The 19,794-nt window shown below is 35.8% G+C and overlaps 1 protein-coding gene across 3 annotated transcripts in view; it reads right to left on the bottom strand.

The window, feature by feature from the left end:
- The window catches only part of LOC125657129 (uncharacterized), a 56,694-nt gene that overhangs the window by 19,635 nt on the left and 17,265 nt on the right, over window positions 1-19,794 (bottom strand). The window contains exons 1-2 of one of the 3 annotated variants that reach the window (XM_048887792.2): window positions 14,097-14,198; window positions 13,848-14,014 (exon numbers count right to left, since the gene is read on the bottom strand). The gene's annotated coding sequence lies outside the window, so the exon portion shown is untranslated. Of the gene's footprint in view, window positions 1-7,779; window positions 7,975-13,847; window positions 14,015-14,096; window positions 14,199-19,794 lie in introns of those variants that run through there. The other 2 variants (XM_056145558.1, XM_048887796.2) reach the window with 2 other exon arrangements.

The raw sequence follows: 19,794 nt of genomic DNA, 5'->3' as shown, positions 1-19,794 counted from the left end.
TATGTTATTTTGTGACTATTTAATTTAAATCCTTAATGTGGTTGTAACTTATATCAATTTAAATGGCGCAGAGCAGTTCAGTTCTGTTAAAGAGATAAGTTTGAAGTTCCGTTTTAAGCATGTCATAAAATTTGAATTTCCAGTTTTCACAAAGTACTAAGTATCGTTTCCCGTCTGGGTACATGGAACATTTGTTTGACCCCCTTTCATGGTATGAAAAGTATGCGTCATCAATTCAATCCCTTCCCACCACCAGAGGACCCATCACTCCTTTAATTACGTGAACACCTGCTTAGTACATCGACTTAGAGTAATTAATAATTAGACTTTTACTGTGTGATCAGTCAACCTAAATCGGCTTATACCTTCCGATTCAGTTACCCCATTACATACAGACGGCGACCACAAAGTCAATAAGAACCTATCAACAGGGCTCAATACACCAGTCACTGCCTTTCTGTAACGGCAACCAATGAAAATGTTCCCAGAACCTTTCACCCCATCCCTCCCCCTTACACTTATTTTAAAATGCGTAATATATGTCATTAATAACCTTTGTGATGGAGAAATATATTTTTGAAAATACCGTACATTTCTTTATTTCACACACACACACACACACGCAACCAAACGCAGAGAGAGGGCTTGGGGGTAAAACGCCGAGTGAAATCTGCGTTTAATAGTCAGTTTCAAAAATCAATTTAAAGGAAAAAATATCAATCTGGAATAAGCTATAGTCAATAACAGTCAAACGCTAGATGCATGGACTACATAGTCATATCTAATGAAGACTTAAAATGATGGCAAACAAGCGCAGGATGGATAGTGTCCAAGACTGGTATTAAAATTTACCAATGTATTACACATAGGATAATGCTTCAACACAGCTTGATGCAAAACTGTCAAATTAATATGAAAAGGGTCTCCGTGGCCGAGTGGTTAGAGCATCGCGCCTAAGATCACACGGCCTCTCACCTCCGGTCGGCGCGGATTCGAATCCCGCTCGTGCCGGTATATGAGAAAGTTTTCCAGTTTACTTTCGGAAGGTCGGTGGTCTCTTCCCAGGTGCATGGTATCTGGGTTCTCTCTTCCACCAACAAAAACTGGGCGCCACCAGATAACTGAAAAATTGTTGAGTGTGGCGGAAAACATCAAAACAATATGAAAGATTTCAAATTTCTCAAATAGGGTCAGGACAAGAAAGCGTCGTAAATGGACTATTTGGAATAAAACTAGGATGATGAGACTTTTGTTAACTTATTCAACAGCTTCAAAAGCAAAACCAAAACGAACATTAGCGTTAAAAGATTTGTCACTGCAACAAGCAACAAATATGTAATGTATCAAGTTGACAGTCGCATCCTGCTCCAACAGCCTTCTAACAACAATGAGCATAATGAGTTGGCATACTATAAAACCTGGCCTGGCCCCATTGGTCTGGCTGGCCCCAATTTGGCCTCTAATTCTGCTCCATCCCAAATTTTGGCCTGGCCTCAAATTTGGCCTCTAAAAAAATTTTTGGCCTCAACCAAAAACAAATTTTTTTATCCAAAATTTCGATTGAATTCATCAATTTATTATTAGTTTTAGTTTTTCAAAGTTATAGCAGATAAATGATATGTTTCTGTTCTTTGTATATGTGCATTTTAAAATAATCATAAACTACCACCAATCTGATTGATTTTATCGAATATCTATTGATTAGTTTATTGATCAAATCATTTTCTTTTCCATTCATATCTGTATGTACTTGTATACACCAAAAATGTATACACCACTAATGAAACGATTGGCATAGTGATTTTTTTTTCAAAATTATGACTGATTTCATTGATTTATTATTGGTTTTGTTTTTTCAAAATTGTTGAACATGAATTATATCTTTCTGGGTTTTTTTTTTTTGGTTGTTTTTTTTTTTGGTGAATGTGCACATTAAAATAATCATGAACTACCACCAATCTGATTGATTTTATTGAATATCTATTGATCAGTTTATTGATTAAATATTTTTCCCTTCCTAACATATGTACTAGTACACACCAAAAAAAGTATACGGAACTAATGAAAAGATTGGCTTATTGGTTTTTTTCTGAATTATGATTGATTTCATTGTTTATTATTGGTTTTGATTTTTCAAAAATTGTTGAACATAAATGATATGTTTGGTTTTTTTTAAATATGCACATTGAAAACTCTCATTTTACTAATGATCCATTTCACTTATTATTGATAATGAATATAAAAAACAAATTCACACTAGCGTACGTAATGATGAATCATCACACTTCACACACTGCAATGTAGTGTACCGCCATCAATCTCATTGATAAGAACAATGAGTTTGATATCTAGGTATAAAAATACTACCATAAATCATACAGATTTGAAATTACAACTTTGATACATTAAGGATGTTCATATCTGTTTAAACTATTTGAAATAAACATGTAACACTAGTACTGTAATGGGATATCAGATTATTTACATAGTAATTTAACACAAGAGTTCTACGGTACGGGTCTTGACAGGAAGTCAAGGTTGAGGTTAATCTATGATATACGGTTTGAAATGTCACACAGCTCTGCACAGAACGTTTATTTTCATTAATTATCACAATGAAAGATGATTTTGATGACAGTCATAAAAAAACATTAAGAAGTAATGCACAAAAATTAAAGCTGCACTTTGTGAATTTGTAGATGCATAAACCTTTTTTTTTTCTCAATTATAAAACAATATTACGAGCATTACATGTATCTGATATTTGCTTAGATGTACTGCTGCAGTGGTTAGATAGAGGTACAAACGATTTTTTTTTTTTTTTTTTTTGGTTAACTAATGCAGGCTTTGATATAAAATAAGAAGAGGGCCGGTGGACAGATTTAACGAAAATGATTCAATAAACTGATCAATAGATATTCAATAAAATCAATCAGATTGGTGGTAGTGGAGTAAGCTAGTCTGTGATGTAGTCAATTTGTTAGCTCATCACCATGTTGACATATAAAGGTCATTCTCCCTCCTTCATTTCCTGTGTGCAAATGCAGAATTAATATCAACTTGCCTCTATAAGGCCTATGAAAACTAAATATATAAAACAATGCTTTGTTCACAGACAGTGTTGCCTTTTTGCACTTGTCTAATCTAATATGTGACAGAAAAAAATTTGCCTTAGATTAAAGCGGAGCTTCAAAGACATTTACCAATATTCACATTTTAATGTACATAAAGATTAGCAGTAAACTTGATATCAGGTTGACAGCAGTATCAGGAGGTGCTCTAACAACCCTCTAAAACGATGAGCATGATGAGTTATAGCAACTAATTTATATTGGGAGGAACATTCTCTTCAAGTTCTCATACCCTAATTTGATAGTTCACCTCAATGAATCATACATACAAAGTCATACATTTAGCTTCTGACCAGTCTACACTGCATGTTTGTGACGTCATACATTTAGCTTCTGACCAGTCTACACTGCATGCTTGTGACGTCATACATTTAGCTTCTGACCAGTCTACACTGCATGCTTGTGACATCATACATTTAGCTTCTGACCAGTCTACACTGCATGCTTGTGACGTCATACATTTAGCTTCTGACCAGTCTACACTGCCAGCTTATGACAGGGTGTTTCTTTTCTCAGTCTAAATGGTACATACTATACCAAATAAGTTAATACGTTTGTTTTCATTCTGAATCTTCGTTACATATATAAGTACTTTAGTTCATGCATCTAGCTTTTGATTGTATAACTTATTCCACATTAATATCACTCTTCTCCACTCCACTCCACTCAGCTTTTTACCCCAAGCCCAGAGAGAGAGAGAGAGAGAGAGAGAGAGAGAGCAAATGCAATCTTAATTACAACATGTTTTCCGTCTACTCTAAGGCACAGGTGCTTGAGGAGAGGACCCCCCACCCCCACCCCATATAGACTGTGCTCTAAGGTACAGACTCTAAATATATCGGACGAGGGGTCTACAACATTTCATTATAGATCTATATCCGATTATCGATGTGGTAAGTTGTCTTCAAGTTTTTGCCAATATTCGAAAGGTACAAGTTTTCTGTTTTCTCCCCCACCCCACCCCCGTTTTGGGGCAAAAAAGATACAACTTGGATCGCAGCGCACACCCACCCCCTCAGGGTTTTTTTCTTGATTCGCCCCTGGAAAATGGACCAAGTGCAACACAACTAGTTAAGGAAGATTATTTTCACCACAAAACTGAAAGAATTTCATGTTAAGACTGTCCATAGGCACTCACAGCATCCTTAACGGACAGTGCAATTGTAAAGGTACACACGTACAATTTACTAACATTTTTTCTTCAAACCAAGACGTCTCCATATGAATGAAATATTCTCGAGAGCGACGTTAAACAATATTCAATCAATCAATCAATCGAACCAACATGGCTAATGCATCTATAATGGCGATATATGATAACTTGCGTAATGTGAAGTACTTGATTTTATCCCAGATAAAAGGAATAGGTCGAATTTTTAAAGTTCACTCTTGACTAATATACATGTACATGTAAGTTGTATAACTCTCGGACTGTATCACGCTCCCCTCATCGCATGTCTAACCTTAGGCCTATTGTAGTTTCTGGAAAATCCTCAATTGGATAGTTTGGTTTGTGTGCAAACGAGATCTGGTAAAAGTTTCTGTACACACAATGTGTACATTGCGCGCTCCTTCTTCACACGTGGTCGGAAAGAAAACAATGGCGTCGGAAATTTTTGACATCGAGTTCATCGACTGTACAGATTTAGGAGTAAAGATGCTTCAGACTAAATTCATTATGCTAGATCGTGTGTAAATGTGTAAACACTAAAGGGTAGTAGTTAGGTATGCACTTATCCACGAACTGCTAAGAAAATAGCTAGTTGTATGCTCTTAACAGTCACGTGGTCAGCAATCGCCTCGTTTCGGAAAGAAACCGACTGTAGTTTTTGTGTGCATATTTAATGGACTTGTTTCGTTTTACTCATAGAATACCGTAGTATTGATATCTTTATAGAAGGACTGCGCATGTAAATGTAAAATGTCACTAGACCACCCAAGTTTTGTCGGCCTCTGAATACTACATTATACAGATTTATTAATAGGCATAGTTACTTCATTTGCATCAATAGATGGCAAACATGGAACTCCAATAAAGAGCTTGTAGTGCAGTTGGCCACAGCATGTGAACAAATACACCAACCTCAATCAGACTCTTGGGATCGCTTCCGGTGATGCTAAAAGATCAACTCAAAAGCGTCAAAAGTAAATACAAAACCGTGTTCGACAGCTCCGAAAGACGAATTGATTTCCGAAATGCAAATATTAGGAAAATCCACACAAGTGATCTAATATGACAGTTTATTCGATCCGTAAATACTCCGCTACACAATGGGTAATCACATTTAGTATTTCACCTGTAACAAAAGCCAATCGAAATATCAGCAGTAGGAATCGAATTATGGTGATTTAGCGCCGATATATTGGCACGTACCACTTCATGTATACATGCTGCATTCAGTGTATGTGTTCATACCCTAGAGGCCACGATGTTAAAATTACATTTTCAAATTAGCAATTAGCTTACAGATAATAAATGAACCTTTTGTTGTTACAAAAATCCTCCGTCAGAGAATATCGAAAATCAATCGAAGCGACAGCAGAAATGGATCATTAGAAGCCCAATAATATTATTTCAAGTATTGTGTACTTAAAAACTTATTGTTATACAGCAAATACGACTGTCAGTATAACTACAGTTGGTTAAACATTTCAATTTTTTATTATTTATGAGCAATTTATTTGACATTTTTTTGTAAATGTATTTGAAATAAAGCGTTCGATCTGTAATGTTTGACATGGATATCCCTTTTCGATACAAAAAATTCTCTAATTCAAAACTGAACAGAAATGTGTTGAACTTCTTCACAATTCACATGTTGGGCTGGATTTTTTAAGGGGGGGGGAGTAAAAAAACATCAGTTGTAAACACATTCTGAAAACAAAACACATAAAAGAACCCAAAGCGAAACAGCAAACTCCCACAAGATCCTTATATTGCTTAAGCCAAATTGCAAGTAAAAGTCAATACATCCTGGAAATTATAGCCAAATAGTGGATTGGGTATCGTTTGTAGCAGAGCAATGAGATAAAATGGACTGCAGTCTGCTAGTCCGAAATACGATGCAAAATAAAACGTTTCTTCAGGAAAATGGTTAATCAATATAATAATTATATTCTTTTCCTTTCGCTAAGATATTGGTTCTTTGGAGATTTTAGCTCATCTGAGACCAATTAAAGCTCGATTGCGTGGGTTTTCCAGATAGAAAACATTTCTCTGTATGTCAGTTAGCCGCTTAGCGTTCACATTTTCAACTTCTTATGAAACACTGAACTAATGTTCAAGCTAAAATGAAAGATATCATCCTTATGAAAAATGTGATTTTAAAAGGCGAATGTGAAAGTCAAAAACCCTTAAAATTGCGAGTCACGCCATTAAACTATGACACCCTGATCTCGACTGGGGGCGCTGCTATCTGCTTAACGTACAAATTAAGTTTACAATCTTTATTTCTCTGTGACAGACCTGTAGGAATAGATAGTCCAGCTCCAATTACGGGGACGCAACTCAATCCAAACTCCCTTATTTGAAAAAAAAGGAAAAACAAAATCATGTAGTAAACCTTTAAAAAAGCATCAGTGTATCTATCACCCCTCCCCATCAATGTGCTCGACCCTCCTTCGAAACTGCTTCCAATATCTGCATGTACCTGATAAGAAAGTTACTCAGGCGAGTGATACAGTCCACGGGCCTCTAGACTGAGAAAAAAAGAGTGCGAGTCCCTCACAATCGTTTGATATGGATAAGGTTACTCTGAACGATACAGGTGCTATTGATGAATGGATTTTTTGCATTACTAAAAACCTACCCAAATTAACATTACACTGAATAAAAGGATTTTATTTATCCATTATAGGACCCTAATAGGATCCTAAGGTCATGGAACAACATGAAAACGAATTTCAAAATATTCTCAATATAATATAAACATACACAATAACGAATGGGGTTCGTGATTAATTGCTGTGAGTAATCATATCTAACACCAGCTCTGTAACCTACTGGCCGGGGGGGTGGGGGGGGGGGGGGGTGGGGGGGGTCCGAGAGGGTACTAGTACTAATAGTGCCTTCACAAAACCTTTGAAATGCGTGAAGCACTAAATTTGACTTCACTTTTTAGTAGTATATTTCTTCCTTATCCTTTCTGTATTCTTTAATTTCTGTTCAATATATCTCGGGATCAAAACCCTCGGCAATCTATAAATTTGCACACATTCCCTTCCCGAGATGTCATAGGCACCCCCCCCCCCTAGGAAAATTCTGGTTACAGATGTGAACATGTATGCTATTTAAGGCAAATACGTATTTCTAAACAAAAATCTGCCAATATTTGATATTAAAAACATAATACAAAATTCATTTAAACATTTAAGCATCCAAGGTTACATGTACAATATCCAAGAAGCATTGTTCAGTAAACTGCGCCCCCTCCCCAAACCAAATAAAAAAAACTTGACATTTTAATTCAAATAGAACATTTGGGACGTACTCCAAAATATACAGGACGCGTGTAAACACACCCTGAGCTACGTGAAAATGAAGCGGACATCTCTCTCTCTCTCTCTCTCTCTCTCTCTCTCTCTCTCTCTCTCTCACACACACACACACACACACACACACACACACATAATATAACGATGTACTTACAAACTGTAACTGTATCTCAGTGGCCTCCATGCTGTATATTACACATCAATAATTTCCATATCATGACGTAATAAGTTTTCTGATAATTTAATCCCCGCCCTAATATCCTTTGAAATTACTCCTCTTTGCTTGGATTTCCGTATACTAACAAAATCACCGTTGGATGACTTCACTTCGCCAAAAAAAAAAATTATTTTCCGCTAAACAAACATGCGCTTAAATTATTTATCCGGGGCCTAAAGTGTTTTACCATATAACTGAATCAATAGCATAAACTTGCAAGAGGTCCTGATATCGTACGCTATGTTTAAAACGAAAAGCATCGATTATTTTTTTCCACGTGCTTGTATTACACCTTTTACTTTCCTTTCGGCAATACAGATTAAACGCGAGTTTAATTGGAATATTAAGACTGCCTCGTCGTTCAATTACCATTGATTTGTAACGAGGCTACAGAATGAATCGTGCAAATGTGCATTTGATGACTGTTTTTGACATATTGCAAATATTTTATTTACACTATAAGGTCATTTTTAAACTGTAGATGGAAATCATGAATGGAAAACGAAAAGCTGTAGGAATTGACACGAGCTGAGCCGTTGTTGTGCATGTAACATGTCTCTGTCCATTTCTGGTCGAATATGAAAATATTTCAAGATTTATTTTTTTTTCCATAGAATATATACTGGTGTCATTTTACTGCGGCAATTTCATTCAAAAATCAATTAAATGATATCAGCATTTCTTATTAGCTTTATCATGATTATTCGTATCAAACAAAATCATAATTTTGTAGTTTGATATATACAAAAACTGACACCACGGATTAAATACTTTATAAAGCTGTATGACCGGACAAGTTCTTCCAATGCATAACAAGTAAATGAATTATTTTAAAGGTTATCACTTAAAATTCCTAAATCAAATGCTGAAAACGTATGCATTGAAAGGAAAATTTGTGAAAAGATTATCTATGAATTAGATCAACTAAATATGATGAAGTAACACCTCCTAGGAACTCCAACGTATGCGCACCATTGCGATGTAAATATTTCATTCACCAAAATAAACCGTTTTACACAAGTTTCCACAGTCTCAAACACACACTTTTATGTAGTCTCAACCACATCGATAAATTTGCTCATGTGTCATGCAAAGTTTGTCTAAATAGGTCTGATTACTGTACTTGAACATGCATTACTCATGACCAAGTGACATGTGTTGAATATCCTTATAAACGCATACATATTACAAATTAACAGTGTATTTTATCAATTGGACAAAACCTGTCGAAACATCGGATCATATATAGCTTAAAGAGAAAACTTTGTAATTCTAACTTTGAAGAGTTTCGTTGTTTCGCGGTATATATGGAGGTTTGTAGGATATTGGAATTAAGAAACAACATATGAAAAAAGATAAGACAATATCTGTTTTTTAAATCTGAGCATCTGTGCGTCCCGTTTAAGGATGCTTGCTCACTCCTCAAGGCGGACAGCATTTTTTTAATGGTCCAACCGTCACAAAAGCGCGCAGTCTGTACATGTTTTCTGTGTGCTAAGGGTGGCACTACAATCCCGCATTTCCCGAGGAACCCGTTTCTTATCATTGCTTTTAATTCTTTCATTTACTTATTTATCTTCGTGGATAAATATCAATTCTTAACACTGATCGGAAGTCGCCGACACAAATAAATGACATTCATCTAGAGATTACCACTATTACGAAGTCGCCGACATATAAATTACACGCACCTAGAGATCACCAATAGTAAGAAAGGTCGTGTCCTCATTTTACAGCAAACGTACCCAAATATTAGACCAAATGCATTTACTGGAACACGCCCACAAAAATCCAGATATGAAATGTACATGAAGATTTCTGAAAAATTGCACCGAGTTGTTAGTCCATGTTTACAGTGAATCACGTATCTCCCCTTATACTGACCGAGGCAAATACCCTACCGCTCACAGACAGACATTGCAGTACTTTAGAAGATTATCTGGACTCTTAGGTTTTTCTTTCTTTTCCCTTTATCATGAGTTTAATCTATGGTATAATTCTTGCAGAGGCCTTCGAGGTGAAAAATAGAGTTCGTCAGGGGTGCTTGCTCTCCCGTTTTCTCTTCCTGCTTGCTATCGACTGGATAATGAAGATGTCGACGGCTAACAAAACAACAGAAATCCAGTGGACGCCTTTAACGCAACTTGACGATCTCGATTTCACAAACGACCTGGTAATACTGCCCCATACCCGAAAATCACTGCAGAGGAAGACCAACAACGTTAGCATCCACCTCGGCGCAAGTAGTCCTAAACATCAACAGGGGGAAGACCAAAATCCTGAAGGTCCAACACCATCAGCAGCGAACCAATCAAGCCGGAAGATGATGCACTAGATGAGGTGGAGTTCTTCACATACCTGGGAAGTGTCATCGATAAGCTGGGCGGAACTGATGCTGATGTGAGAGCCAGAATAGGAAAAGCCAGAGTAGCATTCCTTTAACTGAAGAACATATGGAATTCCATGGAGCTGACTCTGCCGACCAAGATCAGGCTGCTCAACTCAAACGTTAAGTCAGTGCTTCTCTACCGGGCTGGAACCTGGAGGGCAACAGTGGCAAAAGTCAAGAAAGTCCAGACTTTTATAAATCCTTGTCTGCGAAAGATGCTCCAGATCAGCTGGCCGAAAACCATCAGCAACCAGGACCTTGGTTAGTTAACCAACCACCTCCCTGCAGAAGACGAGAATCTGGAACGACGCTGGAGGTGGATTAGTCGCACACTCCGTAAGCCAGCGTCAAACATCACGAGACAGGCGCTGACCAGTCACACTCCGTAAGTCAGCGTCAAACATCACAAGACAGGCGCTGACCTACCCTGGAATCCCCAGGGCAAGAGAAATAGAGGCGCCGAGACCTCGATGCCGACACCAAGAAAATAGGATACACCTGGAGACAGATTGAGCAGAAGATCCAGGATAGAGACATCTGGAGATCTCTTGTCGGCGGCCTACGCCCCAGGAGGGGTAGCAGGCATAAGTAAGCATAATTCTTGGAAAAAATATTACTGTGGACGCTGGTGATCACTTGAAATTCTCTATGATTTTAGACTACTAGTGAAAATTTCATACGTTAAACTGATTTTTGTTAACCTCGGCTTGTCAGTTTGTTTTGTTTTATAGCTATTGTTGTTAGGTGGATCTGACTTACAGAATTTCACATATACTGATTCCGAATATTTAATTCTGTTACAGTATAACTGCTAGTCGTTCAGCTCACGTGACCTGGAATCAAACAGGGGCCTATCCAATAACACTTAACGTGGCATTTTATAAAGTATTCATACTTTAGTTTTGGTACTTTGAAATCAAACGTGTTTTCTGTTCGAATCATGATTTCATTCATTGAATTTTTGAAGGATGTGGAATTTTGAAAAAGAGAGATAACTTGTTTTCAAAAATAATTTTTAACCATCAGATAAAGGAAAGTAAAGCACCTCATCAAGGCTGCGTTTTTGTCTAGTCGATTCTCATTTCATATCATGTTTACCGGATATAAATCATCATACAATTTAGAGTCCAGAGATTTCCCACTGTCTCACAGTTCTAGCGGCAGGAAATCACGGAAATGAAATTAGCTTCTGAACCTCTTTGAAGTTACGGAATTTCCTACCAAAGCATTGATTTGTGAAACAAATGTATATCCTGCAAGACATGTGACTAAACTAAAAGCTGAAATCTAATCAAACAATCAGCACAGTTCATTGTTTAAATCGATTGGATACGCTAAAGTTCGAAACCAGAGACTGTATCAAATCCCGGAGCGATTTGTTGCAAGACTACAATTATCATCGACAGTTCAAAAACGCAAGGAAATGATGTGATCTATAGGTAATTAGTCCCCACTTCGTTTTGGTCCTAGATTGTGATCTTTTTTAAGTTATTTTGCGGTTGGGCATACATTGTACTAAGCTCAATTATGGGTTTTAATGCACATACATGGAAAACAACACAAAATTACTTTCAGACTAACTTCCTGTTCTTTTGATAAAAAATAACAAACATATATTTATTCTCTGAAGATTTTTTAAACACCAAGCATCTGTGCTGGACATAAATATGTTGGTTAAATCTTCACACTCTTTCTGAAAATGTTTTTTTTTTTTCAAAATACAAAAGTTATGCAGAAAAAATATTTAAGATGCTTTTTGCTTAATATTGGTACCATGGTTACAAAAAACGTTAAAGATAAGTGATTTCACTCAAAAAATTGCTTGTATACTATTAACATGATTAAGGCTGGGTGTGTGTGTGTGAGAGCAAGCGAGAGAGAGAGAGCGTATGAAATTGTTGAAATACCGTTTGAATCAATTCAAAAACCCGTGTACATGCCCAATCTAACTTATACCGATGTCAGAATCCTTAATTTTCATGTGTTCCCGTTTTGTAATAATCAAAAACTTATCCACGATTCCTTAGACAAATTAGTCAGACGCGCGTGCAGGCGAGATAAGCACGTCTAACAACAAATTGATTTCCACTGTCGGAGGGAGAGAGGGAAAACAAAATAGATGCTAATTATATAGAATTTTTTATTGTTTGCAATAACATTTCTTTTCTCCTTTCAACTTGCGAAATTGCAACAGACGTTATCTCAGTTTGCATGACTACAAGAAATTCCAAAATCACCATTTCCCTATCTTTATCTAATCAAGATAAATTTTTGGAAAGAAACGCAATTTACTTCTTTTATATTTTCTCTTCTACTTCTTTGTTAATTAACTATTTTACTTGCAATCATAACGTTTGTTTTTTCTACATCAAAACACGCAAGGGACTTCCTTCTTGCATTAATGTTAGCGGAATAAATGAATTTAATGAAGCGATGAAATAGAATATCTTTGATTTGCTACAGATTCTATGTCAATATTTGGTCAAAACATTACAATTAAATTACTCTCAATTTCTCGTTTCTTGGTTTCCTCCTCTTCATCGATGACGTGGGGCTCCAACGTCTGTGGAAGATCTTTGCCGAAACATGAATAATTAACAGAGTTTTTACACTTGAACCTACCTTGTACAATTAGCGAGTTTGTTGGGGAAAATCAAATGCTGAAAAATTAATGAATGGGTATAGATTTTGTTAGGGGGTACTCCCCTGGCAACCTGAGTGCTAGTACTTTCCACAGAGCTCGGTTTATCACCGAAAGTCATACGATAAATTTCTACTGTGTGTAGATTACGTGTTTTTGCCAAAATTACAATAATGTTAGTACATGCATCTGCTACCCATTGTTCCTTTCATTTTAATACAAAATTAAGGCATGCATGGTCTTCCTCTGTCATGAAAACAATAAAAAGCTATGGATATAACGAATAAGGATGAATTTCTAGGGGATGGGGGGACTATTCATTTATTTTCTGTAACCTTTATTATCACTTGAATGGATTTCTAGCGTACATATTTTTTCTACAGGTGCTTGAGACACAAATCATATCTTACTGTTAGAACTGGTATAATCACCACTTAGTCCTGAATAATGACACAAGTCTTACTGATATGCACGTGCATGTGTTGATGATATAAGATTTATTTTTATTGTTCTAAAATTAACTCTTAACTTTAAAATGTATCAACTCAAGTTTTTGTACAAATTCACGTACAGCTAATAGTGGGAATGGCTTTCAGCAAATGTTTTTAAGACATACCTGTATTGATAGTTAAATAACAGTAAAATTTATAAATATGATTTACAGCCCATATACAAACAGTACCCTACTAAATATACTAAAACATTTTAGTTTACTTTTACCACTATTGTCAATAAATATTTCAAACTATGATACGATCACTTAAATTGGACAAATGAGTAGTGGGTATCACTTTAGTGCCCATATACCTGTAGCACTTTCAAAGGTGTGGCATGCTCAAAACGTGAAAAGGTCGATAAACATCTGCTTCCTGGTTGTGTGATAATACTTCCGTGTCAATGTATTTCCTCATCTTGCCGACAACTTACCTACGTAATCATAGTTGAAACAAATTGAAATAATAAACTTTTACTTACCTGAATTAAGGGGTGAACTTGGAAAAAATACAAACAAGAAACTGTATTATCCCTTCCTTCTGGAGGGGTGCTTGATGATGTATAAATATTTTCTTAGTACTTAGTCTAGTACACTTGACCCCTGCTACTAATTCCTTGAACACTGACTAATCCCGCGGACTTACACACTAAAAATGAAAAACAATCACTTTAGTTTACAGAGCAACAACACTCCACGTGAGAAACAGAAAACATAATTATATACGCTACCGGGATCTTCCGATTGGCTATACTTTGCAATAATTTCTAAAACCTATTAGCACGGAAATGAATTATGCCTAGAGACCCTCCGATTTAATCATATATTAACATGTAATAAAAGGACAGGGTATTATGGTTAAAGCTATCAACGTATTTCGTACCGCCCCTTGTCGTCCAACGTTTCCCCGATACAAAATCGATTTGTCGTCTAAACTATACAACCAGCTGTTTCCACGTTAAGACTTGCAAGTAAAAATGTCTTAAGTTAAAGATTAATTCATCGTTGTTTAACACTGTTTCGATTTCAAATTCATGTTCATATGTTTTTATGATTCTACACGATCCTTAATCAAATCAATACGACACAACTTTTCAATTTTCTAGATAACGTAGGCTTTAAGCAAGGATTTATCAAGGTTCTTTTTACTACTGGTAAAGGGTACCTTTCCCCTTTTGACAAAGAATAATTATTTCCCCTTTCACATTTAAGACATTTCACTTCATTTGCAGAAAGCTCCTAAATTGCAGGATTTTTCAACAAAAGTCTCCCTTTACATATTTTACTATCAATTTTTATCATCAGAATCTAATAATTCTCAGTATCTAGACAACCTATTTATACAGGATTGCTCCCGACATTCCTCCTGGGAACTCATACCTGCATCCTCAAAAATACGCATTGGATATGAAATGGGCAGTAATTTTCAAAAAGCTTGCTAAAACCCTGGATTACTATATGTAGACATTTCCGGTGGATTCCAACAGTTTAGACGGGGCATAATCTCATATTCTCGGACATAAGAAAAAGGTTATGTACAGCCAGCAGATCCACGTGAATAATAACACGAGTCAGTCTTCATTACATAGTATATACTTTTCTGACTTACGTGAACAGTTCAACAGAGAATCAAAAAAATCTGAGAATCAGAGACTCATACTGTACAAAATTTCCCTCAATATGCAGCTTTGACAATATGAAGTTCGAACCCGACCCAAATTTCGGACCCTGGGTACGCGGATTCTGCAGATCCGGAATAATAAGTCAAATTCTCTTTAAAATTTTATAGAACAAAGAATTGTTGTGAAATTTAATCGATTCTCTATGATATGCTTTAATTATAACTAATAACGATGAACATGAAAATGAGATTACAGAACAATGCTTACCGAAAAGATTAATAAAATATCATAGACGAACAATACAATATTCAATCCTATTCTCGATCGATTTCTGTGGAATTGAATTCGATGCATCAAATAAACGATAAACTTTGTCCGTTTATTGCCTGGAAAGCCTTTGATACGGCGTCGAAATGAATTCTTGTAACAAGATTTACGGGAGCGGGGGGTTTACGGTGTCGGCGAATTTGTTTGATTTCTGCCTATATTTCCCATACTATCTGTAATAAACCCGTCTTGAGTCGGCTTCTTTTCCTTTAGAAGCTGCTATATATTTTTCCAACTCATTAATGATTGCTTACTTTTGGTTTTCAATCTAAAATCTAAATTCGGACGAGCAAAATTCTCCGGAAATTACATTTTGATGTAGAATACAAGTGCCTGTCATATTTGGTATCGAGTGCGGCCTGAACACACCTGCCGGGATCGGTTCTACATTTAAAGTAGACGATTGGTTTTGTCAGCGGGATCTTCATGAGAGCATAGTGTAATGAAGAATGTGCCGGATATTGACGAATTCTGAGAGGAATTTCTTCATAGCGTATTAGACATTTCGATCATCGACTTTAATAAAATTCTTTATTTTATTGTAAGACAACGTATAGATACTCTGAATAGAAATTACCGCGTTTATTTTAAAAGGCTTGAATATATATCATATGTATATCTTTTTTTAAAAGTACATTATATCATAAATAAAATTTGCAAATGTCTGTGATATCGAAAATTATTGCAACCGATACAGTTATACTATTTACAACTATAGGTAATGACTTCTCCTTCGCTACGTTTAAAAGTGAGAGTTTCGGGTCTTTTAAACGAAACCTTAACAATGAAGGTCCTGTGTCGCGGCAGGCGTTGTTACGATAAAGAACATTCGCTGAGCACTTCGGCCCTAAGCGGCGCCATGCATAGGTTTAATTTTGTGGCATTCACCAACAGCCGGTGATGTCTCAATGTGAGTGAATTTTTTTTGAAGGGATGAAAAACCAATTAACTATACAAAAATATATCTCTAAAATTAAGTTTCTCATTTCAACAAACATCGAATATGATTACAAAGAACAACGCAGCATCTCACGTGTAATATTTGATTGCTTGCTTGCTTGCTTGATTGATTGATTGACTGTCGTTGTATTCCAACAACACAAATACACATGTTGAACGAACATTGATTTCATAATTATTTTTACATTATTTATAGGATTTAAGCAGTCTCTCTCTCCGAAGACTCGATACACAAGAAATGCATCCTCTAAAGTGTAATAATTAGTTGTCTTACGGGATAATTATCAAAGACAATTAAACATCAAAAATACATTACGACATGAAAAAAGCCGTAGTCGTATTTTTAATGAGTTTTCCTTCAGAAGAGCAAAGCATTCACCCTGATAAACTTCAAAGATCTTCGTTCGTTTCTGTGGCAAAATTCACAGAATCGGACGATAACAAAGGCAAAAGATCGATGCATATTTACACGTTTTAAGTTTCAACTATATCATTACATATCGATAATCTTAGGAACATGAAAAGGTAGAAGAAAAAATCTACTCGAGAGATCATGGATATAATAACGCATCGAAAATGTTTGAAGGCCTGGCAACAAATGTAGATATAATACTTGTGTAGATTTTTCTATACTTATTTTTGGATTATATTCACGTGTATATAACTATTTTTACGTTTATATATTAGAACCTTTTGATTGATGATTATCAGAAATTTTCCCCAGAAGTGGGTATAGAGAGGGGTGGGACTTCCCAACCTTTTTTTTAATATCACACAATCAAAGTCAGTTACACTTTCACTGTACTAATATCAAAGTATGTCGCATTCTTTATAACTTTTATGCTAATAGACAATATTAAAATTATCTCTACTATTCATTTGTTTCCAGCATAACTCAGACCATATATTACATATTATGGTGAAGCTAATCTGGATTGACCAGGGTAATAATGGATTGTTTTATAATACGTTCGCAATGGGTTGACAAGGCAATCCACAATTGTGAGAGTGATGCAGTTAAATTGTGGGTTAGTTCAATCCGAATTAAGCAGTTAATTTAATCTGTGTTAACCCAACCCAGTTTGAACAGACCCCCAGCTGTAGACAAAAATGAATAATATGCCATTACATTTTATATTACGTATGAAAACGAATTACCAGAAAATTAAGGAATATGTATAAGAAACGTTATTATTATGGGGTGTGTAGTTTAAGAGTCTGCGGGCATTAATTTTAATTGCTTTGGCCACTATTTTCACCCACAATTCGTCAGAGTTGTCGGAAATTTCTTTGCTTTATAACCACTATTCGGCAAAACATTGATTTCGCTGCCCGAAATATGCTTCCCTTGAGTGTGGTAAAAATCCGAAAAGAATAATTCACTGAAAAGATTTATTTTGCATGTCAAATTGTACTGTTTGTTTCTCGGGATAAAAATTCCCACATTGCCCTGTTTGAGTAATTGGAAATCGAGGGACCAGAAGTCTTCCTTTGGCTAATAAATCATGCTATCCCGTATTTCTTCCGTGCTTTTCTTTCTCCTTTTTTCGTATCTAAAGTAAAGTATTAGACACAGAATTAGAAATAGAAAAACTTTATCTTGTACTTTGATGTTGTGAATTTTTCGTTGGTCTCTTTTTTTCAAATTTTTTAATGAAAAAAATGTTAAATTGTTACTATCTGGCTGTGGGGTGTTGCTTTCAGTGCTCAGTTACAATATTAAGATATTATCCACAGTACACACTGTCGTGTTAAACGTCATTAGAGTTGTTGACCTTGATATTTGCAGTTAAAACAATCCATCTTCTGTTGAGGTAGGGAAGCAAATTATATGATATTTCATTGCTAAATCTCAGATACTATCTAGAAATCACATCGTATGATAGATACATGTTGTACCCAATGAACATCATCTTTGGACCACAGAAACAAAACACGATATCCTGGAAATTAAAGCTGAAACTAACAGGATATCATGTCTGATCATGTGAACAATGACCTTGGGTCTTGACCTTCTTATCTGAAAAGAATAGGGAACACCCTTAAATAGGAATCATCTTCATTTGATAAAATTCAATTTATGTTTGAAATCTCTTCCGAAAATCATTCGGTACCATATCTGACGCGGTGACCTTGATTTAATTCTACGACTATGACTAACACAATTGGGACAAGGCTTAGATTTCTCGAAAAAATCTCACACTTAAATTTAAGTTTGAGAATTCTTTTATTTGAGCAGTCAAAATTTAATTAAAATATCAAACTTAAGTCCAAATTAGGACTTAAATTGTTTTCAAGAAGTCGGGGTCTGGACATTCGTAAGTTATGTAAAATCCTGATGTTTAATTGCTAAAGCTCAAGCAGTATTTCAGATATCATATGAAACTATGTCTGACAATTTCGGAACTATTTATTTCTTTGACGTTTGGCATTGCAACCACAAAAAACAACATAGGTCATCCATAAGTTATGGGGTGAAGTTCCATTTCTGCAACTTAAATACTATTTGTGATACTATCTGGAAACACCGCTTACTACAAGAGACCTTGACCTTTGGCTTTGAGATCTAATGCAAACAATGAAATTCATCCCTAAGTTATGAATATTCCTTGTGTGAAAGTTCATTGCTAAATAGTAAATTACACACAATACTTATTTGGGATATCTTATATATTTCTGGAAGCCTTTTCTTATATTATCTTGTTTGTGACCTTGACCCTTTTGATCTTAGAATAACACTAGAGGTAATCCTTTAGTGATTGAGATTCTAGTGTTATTGCTAAAGTTAAGGCTAAGCTCAATCTCTATTTTAGATATTACCTGGAATCCAAGATGTTACAGACAGACGGACAGACCCTACTAATATCCCAATTTTCGCTAAAAGCAAATTACGGAAACTGCGAAAGTGACGGACGATCATTCCGGCAATAGTTTTTGCACTTCAAGTATTTGCAACGAACATTCTGTAGAGGAACGTGGAACGAAAACTGGTCCCCCGCAAAACCTTTGTTATCCATAGCAAAATTCTGTTTACAGAAGCATGCTACAGAGGATGAGAAACAAAGTCCTTGTTTATCATAAGTAATGGATAACTCTAGACACATATCCAGTCTAAACAATCTTAACCAGTGCCAAGACCACCTCAATTAGTATCAATTACCTCGATAACCGTGTCGAAGCACGATGCACTTGCACTTGTAGCAAATTACCTCCCCTTAGACGAGAACCGTTCTAGATTAGGCTTAATTTGTTACAGAACTAAATTTACACGCGGGCAGTTTAATGGAGGTCCAATCTATACTCGGGATTAACACTTATTATTCTACAACTAGAAGAACATGAAATAGGCAAATATCCATCTCTACCACGCTCGGGGTAGAAGGGTTAGACCCTCAGTCCTCCACCCCCTGTATAAGCGTACCTGTAACATAACCTGTGCCAATGGAATTAATTCGAATTGAAAAATAAAAAGCTCTGTAGTACAATTGAAGATTGTACAATAGGATATTTATTTTTTTTT

The sequence above is a fragment of the Ostrea edulis genome, chromosome 7 (assembly GCF_947568905.1).
Source record: "Ostrea edulis chromosome 7, xbOstEdul1.1, whole genome shotgun sequence".
NCBI lineage: Eukaryota > Metazoa > Mollusca > Bivalvia > Ostreida > Ostreidae > Ostrea > Ostrea edulis.
The sequence above is the reverse complement of the archived record's forward strand: the minus strand, read 5'-3'. Positions and strand labels throughout refer to the sequence as shown.